Here is a 23,018-nt window from a genome sequence, read left to right as displayed (position 1 = left end):
TGCCTGTGGGTCATCGTGTTTTTATCTAAATCAGGTCCCAGCCCATTTTCCCAACCACACCGCCAGGCTAGGCCCATGTGTTTCTGCTTAACCTACTTCAGGTACCGTCTTGAATACTTGTGCCATTTCTCTGCACCTGTAATGACAATATAAGGAGCAGTGATGAAATATGTTGATGATAATTGGGAAAAAAAGAAATCTTGCAATTTCATTAAATATGCATTAAAGGCAATACTCAGCAAATTAGTAGTTGCTGTGAGTAGAGCTAGGCATTGTGTGTATGGGGAGCCGAGTGACAAGAGACCGGTGCAACCAGAGTCTGTCAAGGCTAATTACAGGTGATTCTGAATGTGGCTTGCACTGCTGAAAAATTTAATTTGCTATTGATTTGCAACTTAAATGGTCTACGTCCATTCTTATCATTATTACATGGATGCAGAGCTGCCAATACACGAAGACCACTGACTCTTCACAGGTCAACTCCAAAAGGCATTAGTTGGGAATTTTTATACACTCAGCTCCAAAGTCAGTCACTTTTCCACCTATTATAAGTGATCCTATCTCCAGAATGATAAAGTGTGAATTACCATTAGAAATTTTCACTTTATTTTTCACTTTTCACCTTTGATTTTAACAGCTACTTTTGACAACTGTTTTGTGCTCACTGTCCACTTTAATACACCGATAAGGGCATCAAGTCAAACTAGAAAGGTAATATTCAAATCTGTCATGACATGGACAGGAAATGTAACAGATTAGCAAACTGAGAATTTAGGATGTCTCGGGATGCTTTTGCACTTAATTTTATTCATTACTTCACTACTTTATTACTGCATTAAAGGTTATGTTACACCTCACTTGATTTCTCACTGTGTGTGAGAGGACCTGTGGTCCTCCTGTGATGGAATGATGTTTCTAAACAGGTAGATGATTCATACCTACATAAAGCCCCTCCAAAATGAGTTCACTCCATATATGAATTTTAAAACCTCATTTTATATGGCAGTGAACAGGATTGCATGATTTGTTGAACCGTGCAGTGATGACTTGGATGTTGAGGTTTATTAAAGTGACTGCAAAGGGAAAGGATTTTTTAGGGAGGGAACAAGGCTAGTCTATAGAAACAGGGGTGTTTTGAGAGTGGTGGGGGGACATGAAAAGAGACACAAACACACAGAATGTGTATTTTACCGTAGTCTGAGTCAGCCCGCTCATGTTCCTATCTATCTGTCTGCGGTGGCTGAGGGGGGCTGAGGTCAGTAGCCCAGCTCTGACCTCTCTGGGCCCATTTCTCTGACAGACATTTGTCACTCTGTGGAGGCCCATGTGCAGTAATAGATTATTGACCACCTCAGCAGTCCCATCACTCCACAGAGCTCAGATCCCCACCGCCGCCACCTTCATCACCAGAAAGAATCCAGAGAGAGAGAGAAAGAGTAAGAAAGAAAGAGAGTAAGTGAAGGAGGGAGAAAAAAAAGAGAGTGTCAGGAATGCATGCAAATATTTTGGTGCATGAAAAGCTACATCATGTGCAGGTAAATATGAGAACTATATAGGATTATACAGAATTATATAGGATTCAGAAAAGAAAACATTGAGAGCTTACCATACAGAGTGAGACATATGCCCATCTAATCTCTGAATTATTGCAAATGAATGTGTGTAAAATTTCTCAGTGCATTACATCACACTTATCTCTTTAGTGCTGTAGATGCAGCAGTGTCAACGACCTTCAGCGCAAAATGCATGAAGCGGAAAGTCATCCATAGGCCTGTTCCTTTAAAAAGAGGATGGGAAAACGCTTTGTCCCTGATGAATTAGAGGAAAAGTAGGTCTTTCTTCCATATTGTGTGTTTTGTTTTTTGGCACAGTCTGGGTTTCTTAATTGTATGATAATTCATCTCGGAGCACTAATTTACCCCCTGCCAGTCGCTTTAAATGTTGGACCATTTTGTGAACCAGCACTCAGAATTATAAATGAGCCGATGGCTTAAGGAAGTGTGTCTTCCAGCTAAGGAGCATATTTCTGCCTGTATTCTTTATCTTTTTTTATTCAGCATTAAGGGCTTTAGGCATATGAGTGACCATATGTGATATGTTCTGATTAAAAAGCATTTTTTTGATACCCAATGGGTTGTAATTTGCCTATGATCTCACCTGGGAAAAAAAAGTTTAACCAGCACTGTCATATGATGAGATCAGATGGGTGACAGAACATGTCGTGGCCTTTCACATTTAAATCTTATATACTGTGAAAGAGTCAAAATAATATTTAAAGCCACAGTGGCGCACACAAAACCCTCAAAATGCTTTCTTCTCAAATAGCCAGAAATACTGTGTGGCAGATGAGCTGGTTTCAAATGAAACCCACCACACACACGTATAATGATTCAAATCCAGTGCAGTGTGATGTTTTTGATGTGGCATGTCGAGTCTGCAATATGTCCCTCTCCGGCAATTCATATAATAACTACCTGCTGTTCAGATTCTTGGGCCCTGTCTGTCACACGATTGGGGGACATTTAGGCTTATTTTGCCATTGCTTATTTAGCCACGGGAGGCCTATTAATTTCAGCAGGCCCTGTCCTCTCCAGGGGCGATCACTACCCGCAGCACGCGTGTCCCATTGTTTAGATCCATTTACATCTGTGGTCAATGAATAATGACAGCGCTGCAGTGTAGACTCCAACACAACAAAACACATACTTGCACACAAATGTGCAGGGACACAAACATGCACATGAGTTGTACAAGGAAATAAAATTCCCAAATGTAGAATTACCCCCTACCTAACCCCCCAAAAATAAATGAATAAATAAATAACTGCAGCATTGTTGAGTTTTATCTGCAGAGGGTTGTGGCTCAAAGCTGCATTATGCCAAGCAGAGCTGTAACTTTCCTTTGTTGATCCTCCGCACTGTTAGAAATTCTGCTGGTACGGCTGTTATTTTGGCACCTTCCCAATCGTATTTGACCCAGTAAATTAGCCACATTGGTTGATATGGTGCCATGCTAATGTTGAGGGTTTATTCTCCATTGGGTGCACAGACTCCTGGCACCCGGTATTTCACTCTGGCTGTGCAAAAAAGGCTGTGCCACTGCTACCACACATCATAGAATATTAACCCTTTTCTGTTCCCTGGCAAATGCACCAGATGGCACAGCACAATAACAGCTGTCAATTTCAAGGCAGTGCCTCTTTGGTGGATTTTCCCCCTTGCTCTTTGGGACACTGGGAGGATTTTTTAAGACATAATAAGTGAACTGATGTGCTGTTTCAGATCGTAATGAATCAAATGTTACAGCGGTGCAAGAAGCGTGTTTCCTCCGTGGGAAACCAAAGAGGTGTTACGGAGCAAGTGCATCAGTCAGATGTGTGTGCTGCAACACGCAAACAAACACAGACACACGCACATAAGCACATACACACACACTCACAGACTAGTAATGGAGCTGTGGAAGAGATCTTGCACATTGAAATGTACAGCACCACGTTGAAGTTTCCTCTCCTTCCAGCCAAGCGATTGTAGCAGTCATGAGATGAGGTCCCTTGTGCCCCCTCAGCTGCCACTCCAGTTAAATTAAAACTGAGGCCTCCAAATACATTCCTCATTGTGGGCCTAAAGCGCAGGAAAGTTGCATTTGGCCCAAGTGGCGGCTGGGGAATTGTCCCCCTAACCCACTCCCATTCCCCTTATTTACATGATAAAGGCTGGAGTCAGGGAGAGCCACAGGCCCAGAGCTATGGTGTTTTTTTTCTCCCATTTATTCATTTCTTTACCAACATCACTTCTCTCCCATCAGAGGCGAGTGACGAAATCATAGTAGCAATTTAGATTTAGTTCAACACGCTCCCTGGAAAACAGGACAGGGAATTGCCTCTGTGTCCCTCTCCTCCTCCACCTCCATCCTTCACTCCCAGCAGCACAAAGTGGCCTCCTCTGCAGGAGCTGGAGGTGTTTTACATGCTTTGGCTGCCCCATCGTCTTGTGATTTGCCAATAGTAGAGCTTTCCCGGTCACAGTCTGAATGGTTACATTTCTCAGGTACTCTTCTTCTCAAGAGGACTCAACGGTCTTCAAGATTACAAGAATATGGAGAGAGTAATATGGATTTTTCCTCAGTCTTTTTCAGTTCAATCGACTGACTTTCTTTAGCCGGAGTTATGAAAGGCAGACACAAACTGTATGAGTGCCACAGAGGTCATCTATCCCTTTTATACTGTGCTTTGTAACTCAATTTCCCACCTGGCTTGAGCTGAGGGTGACACACACACAAGTCAATTCCAATACCAACTCCCCAAAGTGCATGTCCAATCGAGAACTCTGCAGTTTAACCTGAACGGACTTCATCAATCGCAGAGTTGAGGTAAATCAATTTCAAATTGACCTAAGTCACTGCACTATCTCAAGTGACAGTGCATTGTCTATATGTGCCGCCTGTCCGACTCTGACTCTGCTAAACGAATCTGACTTAATGACATCAGACTGAAGCATATAACTAGCAAGCTTGCCAGCCTTCCTGGGTCTTATATCTTCTCACGGAGTTGTTATGCCACAGGTTTCTGGCCCAAGGCTAAGAGGAGAGAAGTGCAGTCAGCAGGAGGTAAAATCCATACACATCTCCTGAGATCTCATCACACTCATCAGTGTAAAGAACTCATACAATCCTGCTAATGTCTGTGTGTCTGTCAATAGCAGCTCTCACAGAGACGAAAGTGTTCTAATTAGAAAATGAAAGTGCAAACACATTGTATCTGAGTGTGAGCGTGATTGTGTGTGTGTGTGTTTGTGGGTTAGAGAGAGAGAGAGAGAGAGAGACTGGGAGAAAAAGGGAGAACTATGATGAAAAGGTAGTTAGGAGAAAAGAACAATAGAGCGCACAGATCATTGAATTTGCATGAGTGGATAGTCTATTTGTAATTTTCATAATTAGCAGTATACCTTTCACATCTACAAACGCCCTCTTCATATCCCCCCTGCCATTTCTCCTGAATGGTATCCTCCCCCTTAAAGATTAATTGAAGCTGGGATAAAACAAAATGGTTCCCAGGGGGTGGCCCACTGTTTGTTATTCATGTGGGTCTGAAAACAGCAACAGTAAATCCTCTAAGTTGTTGTTAAGCTGGGGATATTACCATATGTGTGCCATTTCCATAGACTGACAGCTCCCTCTGGATCAACTGGGGACTATTGATCTTGCAGCACTCCATTTCAAGTTAATTGTGCTTGAAATGAGGTCCACACTCCCAGGCATACCTTTGTTTGAAAGGTGGATATTCATTTTTATTTGGCAGGATGTTGATATCAAAGACATAGGATATATTCCATATTTAGTTTATGTTTATCCTGGAGAAGCAGTTTCTCTTGCAGTGATTGGTCAAACACCTTGCTGATAATAGGCTGAAGCATCATAGGGATTGAACTTAGCTGTGTGTTTTTTTTTCTCAGTTGTGATTGGACAGAAACAATGCTCCTCCTACACTGGTTATTTAGGCAACAGCAGGAACAGAATGTTGTTTCTATCATACAAAAATATTAGGACCCCCTCCTCTGTCTGAAATGGACTGGGACTGCAGGTGAAAGCTACAATTCTTTATTCATTATAGACTTCATCTATTAAGTCATGAAGGAAGGATGCAATGATCAGAGAACATTTTTAAACCTTGAGCTAAAACATGGATTATTCAAATGAGGATGGCACTCACTATTAGGAGCATGTCCCTAATATTTTGTATATTGTCTAATACTGTGACATATTTTCACACTGGACACATATTTGTGCATATTATGTCCGATCAGAGACGTGTTTTAGTTATTGTGTTGCTGTGTGTTTTATTTCCATGCATGAGTGTAATACATGCATACATATATATCTATGCTTGTTTAGTATTTCCGGTTAAGCACTGTCTTTGAGGGAGCCAGTAAATGACTAAAGCAAGTTGCACCCGTTCACACCAGAGAAAACAAACTTTCCCACCAACTGCCCTTCATTTCCCGGATACACAAACAAACTCTTGAGCCAGTATTTCATCTACTCATTTGCGGTGATTATAAAAAGCTTAAACAGGGCACTTGAAAAGCTACTTATGCAAGTGTTCCTAGGATTTTTTCCCCCCTCCTAGCCTCATTTAGTTTTAATTCCTCATCAGAGAGAAGTTGTCTGTTCTGCAAACTTGCGCCAAACTCACATGAGGGTGAACTTCGCCGGTGGAAAACACTGAAAGAGCGCTACAAGTTTCACAGCTTTGTGGCTACTGTATGTACAGTATAATCCCTGTCATGATTAAGTGCAAATCGGATTAGCATATGTGACATATGTGTGTTGTTACAGCTACTTTTGACAGCCCGACAGAAACAGTGAGAGGTAGACTTCCAAGGAATGAACCAAAGTACAACCTCATTAAGACAAAAGAGAAAACGGCAAGGTAAGCTCTGTTACAGCCCAAATACTGCCACTCTCTCTGATTAAACCTCTCAGTCTCAACTGCATCATAATCCTGCCTGGAACTCTTGCTGACGGATTCTTGAGGGAAAAGGAAAAAAAATCCAAAGAGGAAACCAAATGAGTGTCAGTCCCAATCTGAGGACTATCGTGGAATATTCCCATTGCTCCTTCCTCCAAAGCAAAAGATGAACAGGGATACGAATGTCTTCACAGAAACAATTTCCATCTTCTCCAGTAATCACTCCCCCAGCAGTCTGATGAGCCCGGAACAATATCTGTTTACAATATCAGATCACAACAAATAAAAGGTGTGTAATGGAGGACATTAGAGGGGCCAGTGTATAGAGGCAGGATTTAATTTGCATGGCAGATTAGCCTGCTAGTGCCACTGGTGGGACCACAACCTCAGGGGCAAAGTCACCCCCTTTTTCCCTTCCCTCCATCTCTTTTATTCCTTTATTAATAGGATCTAGTCTCTTCAAATCCATTAAGTCAATTGAGCAGACCCATATATAATCTGATTTCAAATCCAGCATGAAAATGCTTAACCAGTGGCCCTGGCTCCATGCTGGCTTTTCTCTCCATGCAGCTGGAAGCTTCTATGAGGAGAGGAGAGAGGGGGGAGTTGCAAGAGAGCGAGACCTACACCATGAGGATATACAAATTTCCCTCTGATTTGCTCTCAGAGGATGCAGGAGAAAAGGTGAACATGCATCCTGTGGTTGTTATAAGCTGACTTCTTATAGTGTTATTGTGAAAATACCAGATCTTACTGAATTATTTGCAAAGTTGATCAATTTTCTCTGCCACCTCACGGTCAGTAAAATGTGCACCATGTGCATGTACCAAAGGGCAAAGGAACCCTGTGTGTAGTATACAAAATAAATACATGTTACATCTTCCAGTCTACCTATTTCAAAATCCCAGCGGAGGAGGGAGAGATTGAGAAGAGAGGGAGAGAGACTGAACACTGCTGGAGGCTTTTTGGTCTCTGCCCTCTGCGCACTGGCCTGACTGGGGCCAAGTTACGCCTCAGTGCTCCAGCTAGCCTCAGCTTTACACAGGCAGACAAATACGCATACACACACACACACACACTCACAGCTGGGGTTACCAGTTATTAGACAGCACGAGGAGAGAGCCAAGTACACACTTTCACAAAATCATGCATTCATAAATACATTTACACGAGCTGAACCCCCTCGCTCTGAAACACGTAAGTGAGTGACATGGAGGTGTACGACTTGAAATCTGGAAACGCTGCATAAAAGGCGATTAGAAATAGAGAGGGCTTGTAATGAGCTGAATTGGAAATGGTTTTATTGGTTCTTTTACATGTTCTGTGCTGTGTCAAAGAATTTTTTTAAGGCACATATTTTACCAAAAAAAAAAAAAAAAGTGACTGAATACAGACAGCATCTTTGATTGTGTTACCAGTGAGATGTTTTTGTCATTCAGGAGTTCCAATCTAAAATCGAAGTGGTGCTAACACTTCATAAAAACGATCTGTTGTCACATGCGAATCATTATCAGCAAGCACCTATGTCTGCAGGGGTTTTGTATTGACTTTGAAAGTTTATCTATCCCCTCTCTATAGGTGTATTATGAATCCTGTGATGTCAACCTTGAATTACATCTGTGCCCCCCCCATCGTCCTCCCCCCTCCCCCAAATCGACATCTTATTAACATAGAAGGCAACAGCAGCATGGCAATGTTTTGCTAACAGTTCATGCATTACTACTCAGGGGAGGGTTAGCACCATGCATCCCTGCATCTCAAACACACATTCCCCAGTGTGATTCAGTGGAAAAAAAAAAAAAAAAAAGAACACAACACTGCCGATCAGAGCTGCTCAGCCCGCCTGCTCTACACTCAGGGCCCCTGACAGACGCGGTGATGTTTGAGAAGCAGAGAGCCCCGAGTTTGTCCATCACTGATTAGTAAAAACTCCAGCTTCTCCTGTCCAGCTACAGCTGATATGCTCGTCTGTGGATCTTGACAACATCAGTGGAGGCCTTTAGGGAGCACTAGTTGTGAACAAGCTTATATATACAATCAGTTATAAGTGTGTGCACACACCAACAGATACAAAGACACACACACTCACACACAGACACTCACACACACACATGCAGCGAGCTCTGCAGTGAGTGAGAGCTGTTGTTTAATTTGTAAAACAGTGTTCAAAAAAGCTGGAGTGAAGCAGGCAATTAGAGGCTCTTCTTCCTGAGGACTTGACTGTTTTCCTTTAACCTTTACACAATGATTTATGTCAAAGGATTTGTCACCTTCGCAGAGGGGCCTTCACACACAGCTTTTCAAAACACACAATAGGGGAAAAGGAGGGAAAAAAAACTTACAATCCTCCTGTGAGGATTTGGGAACTTATATAACTCCCAATTATCAAAACTTCTTCTTGCAGCCTTGCAGGCCTCCCCTCTGTTTGTAAGACTCACAAAATATCTACAGTGCCACTGAAGAGTGTATAATGCCTGTGTGCCCACATGACTGGCGAAAACACTCCTGCTCTTTCTGCCCCGCTGAGTCCTGCTGCATAATGGGGGTCTTGAAGGCTCTGGGCTCAGAGCGGCCCTGCCTAACAAAGCCTTGGTGGCTTGCAGCAGACAGGAAAGTGCGTTTGTGAGCCAGTTGCCAAAAACTAATTTTCAGGAGGTTTTCTGTGGGATGCAGTGGCAGCAGCATGACAGTGTGAGGTTTAGATATCTTGGTGAGTGGGGAGGGCTGGGGTGGAGACAGGTCTTTTGTGAAGGCCACAGAGTTGGTTCAACAAGAAGTTCACAAATTGGTGGTTCCGAATAAATTTCACAAGTGAGGCTTCAGGTTTTCTCCTTTTTCTTGTTTGTTTTTCATTGTGCACAAAACAATCTCCATCTTCAGAAGTCATTTCGTCTCTCATGTGGTATTAAAATCTCAATTTTCTTAAAACAAGTGCAAAAAAACTGCCAGCGGGGTGAGATAATTCCACTTGTCTGCAATGCTAATCAACTTATTTAAAGAATTTTCTTGAATCAAGTGTCATTTTTTTATACTAGCGATCTGCCTTGTATCAACATATTTTTACTTGTTCCCAGAAAATATCTTGAAACAAGTAAAACTGCATTTGATACAAGAGAGATTATCTAATTCCACTGGCAATTGTTGCACTTGTTACAAGAAAAACAAGATTTTAACGATGAGTATGAGATGCGTACGAGTTAAGATGAAACTTGTTAGGATGAAGATTTTTTGCAGTGCAATATTTAAATTTCCCACCAGTTTTTGATATCATTTCAGAGTAACCACTGTCATACTAAAAAAAAAAAAAAAAAAAAAAAAAGCTCCACCACACTCCCTCTGTATTTCTTTCTCTCACTTTGAAGCCATCTCTTGAGTATTTTTCATTCTTTATCCACTCACCATTCACTGTCGTTTTTTACTCTCCAGTAATGTACCTGTTTACCTGTTGGGTGGTCTCAAGCCGGGCTAAACTAAAGCCCAAGTCCCTGCAATCTAAGTGTAGAGTAGCTGCTAATCCGATTTCAGGAAACAGCCAAGACCCCCCCCCCCCCCCCCCCCCCCCCCCCCCCCCCCCCCCCCCCCCCCCCCCCCCCCCCCCCCCCCCCCCCCCCCATTCCATCCCCTTTCAGCATCCCAGCTTACCCCTAGTCCTCAGAGAAGGAGTGGGAATAAAAGCAAAGAGGAGCGATGGTGTAAGAGTTGAAGGGAAAAGTTGGGGAAGATGACTTAAATTTGGGGATTGTGTTTAGCCATCGGAGTACCTTTCAGCAGGTACTCTGATGAAATACTTCAGGACTACACAACCGGGGCTCTACACATATCTGGCCCTTTAATGAGACACACATAAGGTGGGACGGGGAGGACATATTACCTGCTCACTCACTGCCCTCTTTTCTGAGCCCACTCTGCCCTCTCTGGGACGTTACTGAGGCCAAACATAAAGCAGTGTTTCATGGTGCTGGGGCTTATCTGGCCTCTGAAAGTATGTGAGACATGCCAGGAAACAAAGGAGCGTCTCTGAGCCCACTAGCAGGGTGAGCATATCCCTTTCACAGGCCACACATCTCCCTGGCTTTACTTATTTGACAGGCTCATGGTGATTTTCAGTGGAGGAGGTCTGCACCTGAAAAGAGACTGACCATCCCGGCACAGGGACCACCACTGCTAGGAGAGCCTTTTTTTAAGCAGCTTGATACAGTGACCCCTTTCTTTATTACCAAGGAATAGTTTCCAACAAATATCCACATACATGTATGTTTTTATAACTATCTAACCATCGGTCTATCTATCGTTCTATCTATTTATAGAGATAGAATTTATAGATATATAGATGGATAATAAGTGTATGTTTCATACATGCAACATATATAGTTTCAACATAAAACGTATATAGTGTAAATTTGGTGAAAATATTTTAACAAGTAAAGACATTTGTAGCTACAGACAAGTTTAAAGGCTCTTTCCAGGCTGCAGCATATGGAGGATTTCCTCCTTGTTGGGATGAATTCTTCATTCATCAAAAGACTATATGGTCTTATGGAGTTATCTCTTGGCGTGGTTTGATGATTATGCAAATGATAAACATGCTTCCTATTACATGACCCATATATGCTGCTTGTTGTGAGGAGCGAGCGGACTGGAGCTACAGTGAGGCTAGAGGCAGCCTCCGCTCACCCTGAGGTAAGCATGGCCTCAGCTGGCCAAACATGGGCAGTACAACCTGCAGCAGTTCTCCCTCTGTCTGAACTGACATCCAGCAGACAGAAGACATCGCTATGCAAAGTGCACAAACACTGGATTTTCATCAAATGCCTTTTTTCTTCTTGTTGATAATCTGATTTGGAGCACTTTAAAATCCCATAACTTTAGCGCAGCAGACATTTAGCCTTTTGAGTGCGCTTGGTTCAACAAAGGGCAGACAAGGCAACGCTATAACGGCGACATGAATAAATCTACTACAGTGTATGTGACATGATGACACTCCACAACAGACACACACACACACTCAGACAGAACGCAGTGGTGTTAGGACAGCAGTGTGTGTGACATGAGGGGATTGGTGTCACTGTGTCACAGCTGATCCCTGGTGTACTGTCAGACAGCAGAGACCCTCGGGGCCCTCCCTTACTGCTGAGAATACAACAGTCCATACGGCATCTGTCGTACCCGCTGAAACACGAGTGTTTGTGGGTGTGTGTTTGACGTGCACTTGTGCATGTGTGTCTGTTTTGCATACATGCATGTATGTGTTTGCTACATTTATGACTCTGCCTTCCAAATCATCATGTTCACACTGCAAAAAAAATATCCATCTTAACAAGCAATTAAGTCTCACATTCAGTCTTATAGAAAGATTTTCTTAAAAACAAGTGAAAAAACAATCTGCTACTGGGACAAGATAATCCCATTTGTCAACTTGTTTCCAGACTTTTCTGGAATTAAGTGTAATTTCCTTGATTCTGGTGGGCTGATCTACTTGCTTTTTAAGAAAAACAAGATTTTAGAGACAAAATGACTCTTTTTTTTTTTTTCTTTTTTTCCAGTGTTGCCACGTTTCTACATGTAACACAGACAGCAAGACTGACTGCAATGCTTTTCTAAGAGCTATTTCACACAACCTCACTCCATCTCCCACTCTGTTGTCCTTGCACCTGATCTCTTTTTACCTCCTCATCCCTGAACTCTCCTCCCACCCTCCCTTAGCTATCTGCCATTGTGGCTACCTACCTGATTAGCCTTGTTCACTAAAGATACTCTTGTGTTTATTAGTCCTGTCTCTAACAACAGGTCACTCTGGCTCCAGCCACTGATGACCTCGGTCTGTCACTCCTGCTACAGTAGGATTGCTCCATAAACGGCCACTAAAGTGGGTGTCTGGGGGTTAAAAGCCCCCACTGCCACAAACAAAGGTAAATAACACTGACTTAGTTGTGACTGTGAGAGGGGCTGTCTCGTTTTCCGGCACTACTCTGTCCTCAGGTTCCTTTTAGGGAACGCAAGGCTTTATAGCCTGAGTCTGAGAATTACCCCAATGGATATCAGCGGCACTGCACTAAAATCAATAATTTGCTATATTTGTTGGCCAGAGTGAGAACTGAAGAGCACAGAGGCATGAGAGTGTGAATTTATTTTGTTCCTTATTTGTTTTCACAGAATTTGCCTAGTGTGACATCCAGTATTTTGTCAGCTCTTGCAAAAACTTGGTGTCTCAAAAGGTAAAAACAAACAAAAAAAGGTCTAATATTTATGCTTTGATGCACATGCATCTGTGCCACTTTAGTCCTTATTTCCCTTGTGTCGTGGATAACTTTCCACATCAGGATGAAACTGTCAGTAGTCACTTACAGTAAAAAAAAAAAAAAAAAAAAAAGTCAAACTTCAAAGTTTCTGCAGGGCGTTGAAAAGTTGCAGAATATTATTATATGCCAGATTATTTGAAATATGGGTGACGTGCACAATGAACAATGATCAACAGAATAGACGAGAGGTGGCAATAAACAGCGACTGTTGCATGATGGATTTAATAAATCAGTGGCATTTTACAAGGCTACCAACCACAACAAACACCAAAGAGGCTAACTGCTTATTTGTTTAACCATTGTGTCCTCGTCAAGCTACTGAGAAAAGTCCTGATCTAGCACTTCTGTAGTTGTTGTGAGGAGAAGGCTCTTGTGAAGGCACCAAGGAGCTCGGTCCATTCCCTGGGCAGACACAGATAGACTGCTTCAGATTAACTGGTTTTCTTAATGTCTCCTCGCTGGCGAAGTTTCTTTCAGAGGTCTAAGAGGCAAACAGGCCCCAGTGAAAGACTCACTCCCCATTAATGGAGGTGAATGGCTCTTCTGTGAGCAACCGGTTAAAGCAGGGTAGGATAAAAGACCTCTCCACACACTTCTTCAGTCAGATTAGAGAGGTGACTCTTGTCTCGAGGACGTAAAATGTTTATACGTGCACAGAGGGGCACTCGACCATGAGAAGCTAGCCAACACTGCTATTACATTTATCAACAGGAATTCAGCTGGCTGTGCAAGTCTGCATTGGAAACAAGTCAAAATGATGTGTCTGAAACTTTATACTCATTCATGATGTATTTTATTGTGTGTAAACAATAAGATACTCTTATTTTTTTTAACTGAAGTTCAGCTTCAGCTTTTCCTCAGAAGAAAGTTTAAACTATACTGTTACTGATACTATTACTTTAATGAGTAGAGTAAGCAGGAAAACTTTGTTTTACACAGTTAAAAATGTATGGCATGAGCACTTCTATGTGTGACCATGTGACTGCCTTGCCAAGCCCTAGACAGCTATGTAAAAAACTGGGAATAGTTGCACCAGGGAGAAAAAAACACAAGCAATGCAAATTTGATTTTTAACACATACATAATGTATTGTTGGGAAAATATAGAATAATTGAAATTTTCTTGCTATAAAATATATACATTTTTAAATAATGTCTAGAGTGTTTCTATTTCTATGTATGGCAATATAGTTATTTTCTCTGCCAAGCAAAGAGCTTTGATAGCATTACATAAGTGTGAATTTCACACCTTAACCTTTTGCAACAATGCTGTATTATAGTGATGGTCATAAGACTACTGCCAGTACTTCATAAAATATTTCTATAAAAAAAATTATTTGCAGAAATTGCAGAAATGGATGGAGATAAATAGGTTCACAGAATAGATGAGATTAAAATTTATGGGGAATAGGCAAGCTTAAAACATTCAAAAATTCACTTGGGTTTTTAAGTCCGTTTCCAAAGTATTACAAAGCATTTTTGCTACCCCACTTCTTCAACTCAACTCTTCCTGACTTCTTCAGAGGGGAAGGAAAAAAAAAAAAAAAACTAATCGCAGGCTCATTGCTTCCTTGCCAGCTACCAGCCCCTGATTGCATTTCAGCCGTGAAGTAAATACTACATGCTCAGTTACCAGGTGAAATCAAGCAGGCAGATGTGTCTGCAGCCCCAGTAGACACTCGCTGGACCCAGCTCCTCTCTACCTGTGCCACTGAGTTTCTAGCCGAGTCAGCTACTGTTGATCCATGTTGCTGAGTGTGTGTATGTGTGTGTGTGTGTGTGAGACAGAGAGAGAGAGAAAGAGACAGAGGGAGAGTGCGAGAGAGAGAGAAAGAGAGGCAGGCAGATTTTAGCTGGCATTTTAATTGAAATAGTGACACTAAAACAATATGTGCAAATATGTCAGGACAAAAAATTAAGAATCCATCACTGTCTATTTTTTCAGTCAATGAAAAATAACCAAGAATTCTCCCTGTAAGTCCAGATTTGACTTGATGAACTCCATCGGGCCTGTTTGTATGAGGTGTATACAAAGGAAAGGAGTAGAAGAGGTATGTTTGCCAGAGGAGGGGTGAGAATACAATAGCCCTCCTTCCAAGGGTCTGTAACCATAGACTCTAATAAAGTCACCGCCTGCAAATAAAGAGCTGCTGCTCAGCTCGAGTTACAAACAACAAGGACGGCATTATACAACTCCACTGTGTTTTGAAGTGCACCAAATGTTCAAGAAGGCAACAAACAGAACACAGGGCACAGCATCTAATTATAATAATGACATCTGAAACCTGCGAAAGAAGTTCCTCTGAATATCAGTCCTTTAAATGGTTACGATACGATAAAGGGGACAGTCAGATAATCCCACTTATTTCAAAAGGTTTACTTTTAATCCAAAATTTTTTAAAAAAGAAAGAAAGAAAGCATATATATGCAGTTGCAGCACATACCATCTCTTTATGGTCTCATTGAAAAGGAGTATGGCTCATTATAAGCTGTTGTATATTACAGTCGGCCTGTTGGCTCTTATTTTGTGAGAGGTTTCTCTCAAGGCGGGCTAGTCGGTGTTTCAGTGCTTGTGAGATCATGATGCATTCACTGACAAGAATGCAAGCCTGGTTTTGTGAACTTTTACATCCTTATTATCTACTCTGCTGTCAGCTCTGAACTAGGAAACATAATCTGTACTCAGGAAATAATCTTGATTCAGTTTGGTGTGTGGATGTAGAAGACATCTTTATAAATTTACTGAGGTCTGACAGCAGAGAAACTATACCAGGAATGCAGCAATTTGATGTTTTTAAAGATTGGAGAGTGTAATCCTGAATGGTACTAGTCAACCTGGTAAGAAAATAGCAAACTCTGCTTTTGAAACTAGATTCTTTTTTTAAGATTTAGTCAGAACAATGTCTGAAAACGGTCAGAGTGGACTGAGATTACCTCACCAACTGGTTCATCTGCCTTTTAACCACCTGTGAGGATATTATAAAGAACTCAAACTGAGCATCCCGAGACGCTACTTGGAGTATTAAAGGTCAGCTATAAGCTAGCTGATGAAACAGAACAAAGATAACTAAACAATGTATTTCATCAGAGGTTTCATCATTTCCTCGTTTAATGATGCAACCCCAAAGTAATCTGGAGTGCAAACTGAACTGGGTCGCGGAAGAAAATAACAACATGTGAGAGTAACCTCAGTGTCTCCGGTAAAAATTTGAAGAGCCTCTCTTTGCAAATTTCAGGCTTCCCTGTTGCTAAAGGTTGCGACCCTTCTCTTTATTTTTCCCGGGGCTGTTGGGTTAATGAAGTAACAACAAACTGGGCCTGCGGCTAATTTGGAGTGGCACTTCCTGGCCCCTCCTGTCTCCATGAAGACGTATTTCATTTTCTCTTATCTCTGCCTCGGTCATGTGGCTTTCCGCATGGACGCCCATGTCTCCCCCCGTTGCACGACTAATGGAAACTTCGTTAATGTCATTAATCTGCAGACCAGGACGTGAACCAAACACGTTTAACCTTTCTGTGCTAGCCTCTGCCACTGAAGCTGCGGTGTCTGTCCACACACTCTATACTTGAGGATCAGTGTGAAATGTGACAATACCAAAGTCTCTTGTCTACATCAATTCCAACCACTCAGTTGCCATTTGGGCCAACTCATTTACATCACAATCTACTGACACTCTACGTCATGAAGTTCCAACAAATGTCATATATGGTGAAGTAAGTGAATTTGAATTGATTTATCTGTGTAAAACTTTCACAGGAACAAACAGATTTTTAGAAAATATCCCTGCAACCCCAAGCTTTATGTTACATATCTAAACTTTGCGCTACAGATTTAATAAGCACATCGCTGGTGAATGAGAGTTCATAGACTTCACAGACAAAAGCAATCATACTTCCGGCATGCACATTAAAACAATGGTAATATGAAAAGACTGCTTAATGACTAATCAGGTGGCTGTGATTCCTGCCTCATTCAAGGCCCTTATTCACACATTCCACCGGCTCCATGAATGGACACTCCCAGCCCCACATGTCATATACTTTCATTCATAAAGAGGAAAACAGGGAAGGGGGGAGTGAGATTAAAAAAAAAAAAAAACCTCTCTGGTAGGATGGGTAACCCAGGGGACATTTTCTTTTGTGTGGCGCTCAGCTTATGGGGCCAAATGCCAGCAGGCTTACCTCCACACTGTCTGTCTGTGTGTGTCCCCCTTTCCTTTGCACACAGTAATTAGGAGGATCTTAATGGAGAGGGGGTTTATTAGTGTCTGAGGGAAGCTTTAAACGTCACTTTAATTAAGGGGGATTCAGCGGACAGCTTGTGTGGCGATGTCACCCGTTTTATAAAATCCTTGTTTGGGCACAACAGGAAAATAGAAGTGGGTCTTTAAAAGGAAGTAAGAGAGAAAAAAAGGCTTTCCAGAGGAAGGCTGTCTAGACCTGCGGTCAGAGACAGAATAGATAGTCTGACCCTGGCTGAGCATTAAGATGACAGTCATTATCTGCCAAGAAATTCCACATGTGTGCGTTCAGGGAGCATCACCCCCCCTCAACAGAGAAAGAAAAAAAAATCAGCCAAACAATCCCGCCCCTCTGAAACTGTTCTATTCAAAAGACAACCTCACTTCAAAATTTTGGGGGGGATTAATTTATTCTCAGCATATCCTATGGCCATTCATGCAAGATATAAAATCCTAGATTATTTCCTGCTTGGTTAACCCGCATCCGGCCGGTCCCTCTCACAAAGCCATTCTAATGTTGCCATTAGTTATGCTCCTCTGGTGGCCAAAAGATTGATCCCAGAGACTTGGGATCCAATAAATGTATACATGAATGGTGGAGGGAGATAACACGTTTCCCACAGATAGTGAGAGGGGCCGATCAGTGCTGAAACATGATTGGAAAAAAAGATTATTAATCACATACTTCATGTGAAAATAAAATAAGCCTCAGCATCAAATTCAACGGTTCCTCAAAAGGCTTTTCACTGCATTGTCCATTTTTTCCTATTGTCATGAAAATATTGCAAAGAATAATGGTTTCTTCAGTATTTCTTTTTTTTTTTTATTCTGCAAGTTTGTATAATAAACACCAATGTGAACCACAGAGAATGTGAATCAAACTTTAAAACTGACAGCATGGAATAATTACATTTTTAAAGTTCTTAAAAAAACATGTTCTATGTGCACTAAAAAATAGATTTTTTATTATTGTAAACTGAATGTAGCAATCATTTGTCTTGAAACTATGTATGGGATAAACAACAAAAAGCCTTTGGAGATGGAGGCTGTGCTTAAGGCAAATACCTGTAATAGGCTCTGTCAAAAAAAAGAAAAAAGAAAAACAGGAAAATACAGATCATGACGACCAGCATGTATTCACTCATAAAACTGCAGTGTTGTCAAAGACATCATGGGGCTATAAAAGTAGAGTCTCCTACAATAACTGCAGCTGCTGGGAGCCTACAGAGGGGATCTGATAATGGGCCCGAGGGGAAACGACAACGTGCTTAGGGACCAGGGATTGTCTGAGACAGATAAGACACAGGAACAGGTTATCAGCTGGTTTATGAGGTGTCACTCTGCTGAAACACTCACCTGTTCTGCAGGAGAACCACGCAACCACAAACTGGCATCCTGTTAATTCATGCAGGGATCTTGCTGTTATGACTAAATTAAATGCAGACAGTGCTTATATTTCAAAATAGGACTCACTCTGAATATTTAGATCATAGGATCATAGGACATGTAATTAACTCTCTAGGGCTAAAATAAATAAATAACATAAAATAGGCTACTTTGGTTTTTATGTCTTCATATTACATGATTGTGAAGACATAATAACTGCAAATTGTATTGCACTTTGTATGAAGCTCTTGGCCTGCCCTCACTTTATATAAGGAGAAGAATGCATATGGTGATATTTATTTTTAAGACATTGTCGATCAAATTTCTTTCATAGTATTTCCAACCTTTTGTCGTCTTCCTCAAGTAACGACAACACTAGATCCTCCAGCTGGATTCCTTCAATTCTCGGTAAAACTGTCTTTTCTTTCCACGCACCTTAGGCATGAAAAAAAAAACGCAAAACAACTTAAAACTGGTAACACTGCCTGCTTTATGCATATTTTAAAATACCCTAAAGAGTATCTTAAAGGACACTTGTTTCATTGAGCCTTGACCTGGTATTGCCTTGATGTGGACTTTCTCTGAGTAACTTAGCTTTCTGCTGCCTTCTTCACCACGACTGCCTGGAAGAAGAGATACTGTATCTCAATGGGACCTTCCTACATAAACAAATAAATAAATAAATAAATGAAACAATAATAATCATTTAAAAAATGTTAGAATTTAAAAAAAACAAAAAAACAATAATGTAGAAGAATTTGTGAAGATGGCATGACAGAGGCCTATGTAAGACACAATCTAAATGCTAGAAATACACTGTAAACCCATGGAAATATGTTATAGTGTGTGAACTGAGAAAATGCCTCACATCTGGCATTGTTTAGTCTTCCTTCTTCACAACGGTGTGACTCAAAACAAATGAAAATGAGTGTTCAGAGGACTCTTCGGAGCTTGTGGAAAATATCCCTGACCAAAACTTAATTTTATCTGTTTTTTATTGTCTGGTTAGAGTATGGTTAGAGTTTTTGCTTGGCATTTCAAGACATATAGGTTGGAGAAGTAATTCAGATGCTGCCATCTGCCCCAACACGTGACCAAAACAGTAATTTCTCCACAATTAAAAGTTGCAGGGAAAAGACAGATATTTAGCCTATACATGCATAATAAAATTGCCAAGTGTTTTAAAACCGACTTCCCTTGTCTGAAGGTGATCCACACAATCTCCTACAATAATCCAGCCCTTTATAATGGAATACCCTGGAGTGAGATGGTTGTATCAGTGTTCCCTGTTGTGCTGTGGCTGCACAATATTGTCGAGCAGTGAAAAGGAATTAGTCGAAGGAGCTGTTTGACTAAGATAAATGGCAGTTGACCCGGGGATACATGGAGGTGACATGCCTCGCGGCTCTACTGGACAGGTGCTCTCAAAACACTTCCTGTGTAGGTGGAGAATCATGGCGTCGCCACACCTTGGGCCATTTTAAGAGAAAGTCACCACATAAGCTTGTACAGACCATATATCAAAATAACATTTCAGGGACAAAAAACAGTCACCTGTTACAGCTGGCATACTCATTCACCAGATTAATAAGTCTCCCGGAAAGTAATAGTTTCCAATGAGTGGTACCGGTTTACAGCATTTAGTCTAAGTTTACTTGTATTAAATAACACAGGCTGCCTCCATCCACCCGTCAAAACCTTTCAAAAGCCAGAATGAATTCAGCAATCATTGTATTCTGTCTGCAAGAAATAGTTTCCACATGGAAACTATTGCAAACAATAAATAACAATATCAATTTCTCTTTCCAGTGACTTCTTTTCATATATGATAAAGATCACCACATCATGAATAATCAAATGAAGGTTTCTGGTTATCATATTAAGCAGCTTCCCTTAATATACAGGGAATGTTTGCTAATTTAAATGGTTCCTTGCAGAGTATTTTCTGAAAAGTTTTACTTTGCCATATCATCCACACTGACATTACAATTCCACATGCGCTACTATGGTTTTCTACTGAACAACGTGGAGTTAAGTGATATGCCTCAATATGCAGACCACAATGCCTCACAGAGAAATGCTCCAATCCCTAAAAAAAAAAAAAAAATCTGACTAACTGCAGACTGCTCGACTGCATGGGTGCATCCTCTAGATTTTTCATCATTATTCTTTCACCCACATAAATGATCAAAACAAATGACAATCTCTGTGCAAACGAAGAGACGGAGCCCACAAAAGGGAGTCTGACAGCCATTTCCACAACAGATGTTTTTACAGAGGGGTGTCTTCTCTCCGCTGAGCAGTCTCACACATGAGAGACCCCCAAAAGCTTCAGAGAAACGTCCAGAAAACCAACATGTAAATTTATAACTGCCATCTCTCAAACTGGTAGGTCTTTCTTGAAGGTTTGGCAAAATAGAAGCAAAAAATATATAAATATATATAAAAAGGAAACAGTTATGTTGGCACGTCCAAATATACATATCAGCATGCATGATTTAAAAAGGTGGCAGGGTAGAATTAGAGCTTCAATATCAGAAAAAGAAAACAGGCAACATCGTTATGTGTTATCATGAAAAGATAAGTCCCTATCGATCTACGTTGTGGGCAAAGGCTGTACTATTGACAGGAAGACAGAATATGTCGGAGGGGCAATATTTCATACATTTGGCCTGTTCACTCCATCACTGTGAGAGGGTGTTTTTCTGGGCTGTATATAATAACACGTGTGCTCTTTATTTCCCTCAGATCAATGGTAATGCGAGGGGGGCCACACAAGATGGATGCCATGGGCAGGTTAACCTATCGACTGCTGAACAGAGACACATAGACCAAGACAGGGCAGACCAGCCCACTTACTGAGATGAACCTAGGTTAGCTGTATTAATACATATTGAACTGCCCTACTTACGGTGGCCATCATTTGTAGCTTATTAAACCCAGCAAAACTTAAATATTGCAAAATTGCAATTAAAATAGCTGGCACATTAAGGAAGTAATTTACACAGGCTCTACAAATGGATATATGTTTTTCTAAGGATGCTATTAAGTACTCCGGTCATTTTCACATGCTGTAATTTAGCCAAAAACTGTGTCCTACTTCTACTATAATGCTGCTGTTAGAATAGTGTTAATGCTTTATAGCCTATCAAGAGTAATCGATGTTTTTCTGTAATATATATTCCACTTTCTTCAGAGGGATTTGACACAGATTTCTAACTTTGTGTCTGTGTATCCAGTCTGGCCCTGCACTCTCACATACTGTACCCTATGGCTGGTCTGGGAGGTGGAAGCGGGGGGAGCGAGGGGCACTGGGCAGCCTGGTGACCACTTCCTGGAAACAGGACAGGAGGCAGACGGGAGGGCAGGCTAGCCCACACAGGTGGCCCGGATCTGGATCGGCTCAGCTTTGCCCTCGGACAACAAGCCAGCTTCGGCTCATGCTCCAAGCCCCTCCGAGTCACTAATGTTCAGCATTTGTGCCTTTAAAAAAAAGAAAAAGAAAAAGAAAAAGAAATTAGGTAAGGGTAGAATGAGTTTTAGATTGCCACAGTGGAATGAACTGAAACACTGAAAAAGTAGTCTAAACTATGGTTAAAGTAGACTATGATTAAAAAAAAAAAAAAAAAAAAAACTCAGTCACACTCCAGTAAATGTACACAGTAATCAAATTAAAAATATTATAACAACTTGAATTTTATTAGTCTTATTAATGCTGTACTTTTTTTAATCACTAGAATGCCTTTAACCACATGGCCTCCAAAACCAAATTTATGAGGTGAAAGAGGTGAAATGATTACTTGAAAGTCTTAGACTTGATTAAAACTGGCTTATGATAGCAAAGGGAACCTTAAATAGTAAAGTGTAAATTAATTAAAGTGCACTGTGCTTGATTTCACTCCATAAATGCACCTTTTGTAAAGCTTTTGAGCAGATGTGTTAAGTATTTAAAATTTTAACAAATTCTCTCTCCTGTGTTGAGATCAAATAATGCGCTGATTCCATCTTTGCTGCACAGGTAATTCAATTGAAAAATGTCTAATAATTCTGTGCCTTTCTATTGTGGATGCAATACTACACATTCACTAAGAAAATATAATAAAATCTAAATATGAAGTCACTCTGGCTGAACTGCAAATTGAACATTAATAGAATAATTACAGAACTGTTCCGACAGACAGCTCTGAACATTATTGTCTAAAGTTGGGTAAAGGGTAATTAATTTGGCAGTAAATCATTCACACAGTGTTTGGTGACTCTGATGAGAATAGTGAAATTAGATTTTTTTGCTCAGACATGCCCCTGCCTACCCCCAGTCCCCATTGTCTGTGTGAAAATGGAAATCTGTGCCACCAGTACAACATCCACATTATGTGCCCTGACTCGACATTGTTGCATGACATGCTTGATCGTACCACAGCATATAGGCAGGGGGAGACGTGTAAACACACCATTACTGCACATTCAGGGTAGTTTTTCACTTAGCATGTATAGAATATGAAATTTAAAAAAAAAAAGAAAAGAAAAAAGAAAAGTTTTTTGACTCATTTGTGCAAGTGCTTCCTATTTTGATTAAAAACACTTCCTAGACATTGGGAGAATAATGTGGATAAATAACAGGAAGTTG

General features: G+C 41.0%; 1 long non-coding RNA gene across 1 annotated transcript; it reads right to left on the bottom strand.

Annotated features, from left to right (window-relative positions):
* On the bottom strand, window positions 1-21,816 carry LOC115372440 (uncharacterized). The gene is made up of 3 exons (XR_003929452.1): window positions 21,659-21,816; window positions 1,192-1,398; window positions 1-136 (listed from the first exon to the last, which is right to left on the bottom strand). It is a non-coding gene; the product is annotated as an uncharacterized LOC115372440 (long non-coding RNA).
* Between the last annotated feature and the right edge of the window lie 1,202 nt (window positions 21,817-23,018).

Source organism: Myripristis murdjan, chromosome 15 (genome assembly GCF_902150065.1).
Source record: "Myripristis murdjan chromosome 15, fMyrMur1.1, whole genome shotgun sequence".
Taxonomy (NCBI): domain Eukaryota; kingdom Metazoa; phylum Chordata; class Actinopteri; order Holocentriformes; family Holocentridae; genus Myripristis; species Myripristis murdjan.
Note: the sequence above shows the minus strand (reverse complement) of the source record. Positions and strands in the feature narration are given on the sequence as shown.